Genomic DNA, 3,503 nt, shown 5'->3' with positions numbered 1-3,503 from the left:
TATATATGTATATATATGTATATATATGTGTATATATATGTATATATATACATATGATGTAAGCGGAATAGGAAACACAGGAGTCTTAGTCTTGAGTTTATTCCTGACTAGTTTCGCAGGTCTGCTTTTTCAAAGGACCGCTGTAGTGGCGGTCCGAGGCAGTGATTGGTGGGGAAGGGTAAAGGAAGATGGGCTTTAGAATACGTTTATTGTCCTAACGTTTCGGTCTCTATGACCTTCTTCAGAGGACTCGCTATAATACGTCATGATCACAAAATTTATATCTGCAGTGGGAGGAACTCGTCAAGCTTCGAGCGTCAGGTTTTTTACAGAGCGTTAATTACTAAGAAACTAGCTGCTTTGGAAAGGCATATAAACCTTTCTCTATCGTTGTTGTTTACTTGGATGTTATATGTGCAGCTTCCACTGTCTTTCTCATTTTCTTTTGTAATCCCGTATGCAAAATCTCGACTTTGTTCCAATTAGGTAGGTTGTTACATTGCTCGAGGTGGTGAACAAGGGAGTTGGATGTCCCGTGTGCCCTTATGTCATTTTTGTGTTCGCTTAATCTCTTTTCAATCCCTCGACCTGATTCACCGATGTATGCTAAGGGACAGCCGCTACAGGGAATGCGATAAATCACACTGAGGTTGTTGTGGCTATCAGTGTGGTCTTTCAACATTTTTCCTATTCTATTCGAGGACGCCTTGGCAATGTTTATCCCACCTTTTTATAAATATCTATCAATATCCTCGGTGTTTTCAGAATTGGGTACAGTTATAAAATGTGGTGTGACATGATCTTTCGTCACTGTATGGTCATTAGGCCTGAATGCCTGGACATTTGGTCCGTTGGCCTGGGCGTTTGATCTATCGTGGATTTTCTTCGCTTTGAGTTTTGTTTTATTGATCAGCGAAGAAAATCCACGATGGATCAAACGCCCAGGCCAACGGACCAAATGTCCAGGCATTCAGGCCTAATGACCGTATATGTGTATTTACCTAGTTGTATTTTACGGGAAGGGGACCTATGCTCGTGATGTCCCGTCTTTATATCTCATTTTATCTAAACTATTTTCAAATTCATGTATTGTTTTTGCACACACCACTTTCTCATCTAACTTGTTCCAAATGTCTATTATTGTGTGCGTGTATGTGTGTGTGTGTGTGTGTGTGTGTGTGTGTGTGTGTGTGTGTGTGTGTGTGTGTGTGTGTGTGTGTGTGTGTGTGTGTTGAAAAACAATGTTATTGAAATATCTAAGTTTAATCGATGCAAAATATATTCAATGACAGTCAAGAAATTAGGATATCTCGGGTTTTAACTCTTGCCGTGGTTATAGATACTGACCCAGTGTTGTGAAGAGGGGCGGGGGAGGGCTGGCTTACTTTGTCCTCTGAAAGAAAATAATAATAAGATAAGAAACAGATAACTGGTAAATGAATAAATAAATAGACAAGACAATGACTAGATAACATAAGATAGATAATGTATAATAATAAATAGAATAAATAGATAAATAAATGAAATTAATAAACAACGAATAAATAAAATAAAATCCAAAGATAAAGTAAAACAAAACGGAAACCATTAAGTAGTCTGCGGGTCCCACGATTCATCTAAGATCAGAGCGGCTTGACGGAGTGCTGCATGCTTGTTTTTTTTTTTTTCGCGCGTGTCAGTAAAGGCGAATAACATCTGTTATTTACGGTCAACTTTAGCCTTACGGCATTCGTCGTCGCCGACAGGTTAATGACTGTAATTGAGGAAATGACAGCTCAGGTCTTGCATGTATATATAACACACTTGCAACCAAATGGTACATGTCCATCATACGAATTGATGAAATACATATATACGCAAAAGGCTCTAATTCTCCCTTGTTATGGGGGAGTGGGGGAACCGAGTCAATGCGTAGTTTTAGCTCAGACTATACGGTCACAGTGTCATTACCGAGGTGGTAATCGTCCGGCGGTAAGTACTGCTTCCAGAAATTATCCGGTGGTGATATTATGAAACGTCAGTCAAACAGTGAGTACAATGGCGATCATTAATCATTCTCCTTTTTTTTTCTTTTTTTTTTTTTTGTCCTACATGTCCGTCCCCCGTCTGACCCTTTTGGGGAAACGATGGAGGTCGCCGCAATCAATTCTGTCAGCATTCTAAAGTGGCAGATCATAAAATACATCAATAATATTGATTGTTTGCGGACTAGTGAGTGTTGATTGCTTCTCAGAATTTCCACTGACAGCCAACAAAGGGGTAGTAAATACACGCAGTTATTACATTCTTAATCAAATACTCTTTTCTAAGAAGTCACTTACCGACCACTAGGAGCCTTATGCTTAGGGTAAATACGGGCGATAATTGCGACGAAATATCAACTCTCCAATTAACACAGGACTGGGAGTGTGTCTGGGCTGGGGAGTCCAATAGGTTGGGAGTCCATGGACTCTAACGAACCTTCAGATTCTCGTTTAAGAATCAAAACCGATAAAGTCAAGGACCACAGAGTCACCATAATGGTCCTTAGTACCTCTTTAACAAAGGTCACAGCTCTGCTGATGAAAGCCCTTTGTATTAAGTTCGATAACGGTGGCGGTAGAGGTGACGGTGAACGGCGAACGGTGAACGGTAATGGTAACGCCCCATGGCCCCAACACTCGCTCGCCATTAGTCGAGCTGGTGCCGTGGTGCGCAGGTTGGTCAGTGTCAAGGTCTGGAGGTGACTCGAGGTCTGGCCAGTGCCACGACGGCCCTCCCCGGCACTCGAGCCTGGCACCCGGGACCGGACACACAGGAAGAGCCAGCGCCAGTGAACAGGTCACGCACGGTGATCAGAAACCCTGCGAGCTCCTTCGGCCCGACCGAGATGAACGAAGAGGACCATAGATACACGAGAGACTTCGGTTAAACTACAGGACTCGAACGCCGAAAACTCAAAGACAATCAGGAAGCCCCTGGTGACCAGGGCGGAGTTCGTTCTTCGTAGGAATGTCTACAACGTTGGCACCTCGATGAAAGAAAGGAAAGAGGATGGTTGGTCATACAGACTCGGAGATAGAAGACGTGGTATAAGGTCGCTCAGTCTCCAGAGGGTCTCTGACTCGAGCCCTGGCCTAAATCCATTGACGCTGGAAGATTTAAAAGTATATCTGCTTACTTCTTTTAGTTCATGTCACTCGTAGAATGGGTTCCCCCTCAGAACAGAAGGACAACATTCCTACACAGCGGCGCTTCTGACCTGAGGTCTACGTGCCCGTGAGATTTTACAGTGAGACGAGGGTAACGAATAGCACATGCCTGTAACTCACGGCAAAAGCGCTCACGGAAAAGAAGAATTAATAATTGGGAGGATCCGCAAACGTTTGTACAACGCGCGAGAGACGTTTTTGTAACCAGTCATATGTGTTGCTTAGGTATATAGAATGTACAACTGAAAAAGAGATAGTTATATATATATATATGCAAATAGAGAGAGAGTTAGTTTGTGAGAGATGGACGTG

This window comes from Oratosquilla oratoria, chromosome 4 (genome assembly GCF_046742065.1).
Source record: "Oratosquilla oratoria isolate Oo_2021 chromosome 4, ASM4674206v1, whole genome shotgun sequence".
Taxonomy (NCBI): domain Eukaryota; kingdom Metazoa; phylum Arthropoda; class Malacostraca; order Stomatopoda; family Squillidae; genus Oratosquilla; species Oratosquilla oratoria.
The sequence above is the reverse complement of the archived record's forward strand: the minus strand, read 5'-3'. Positions refer to the sequence as shown.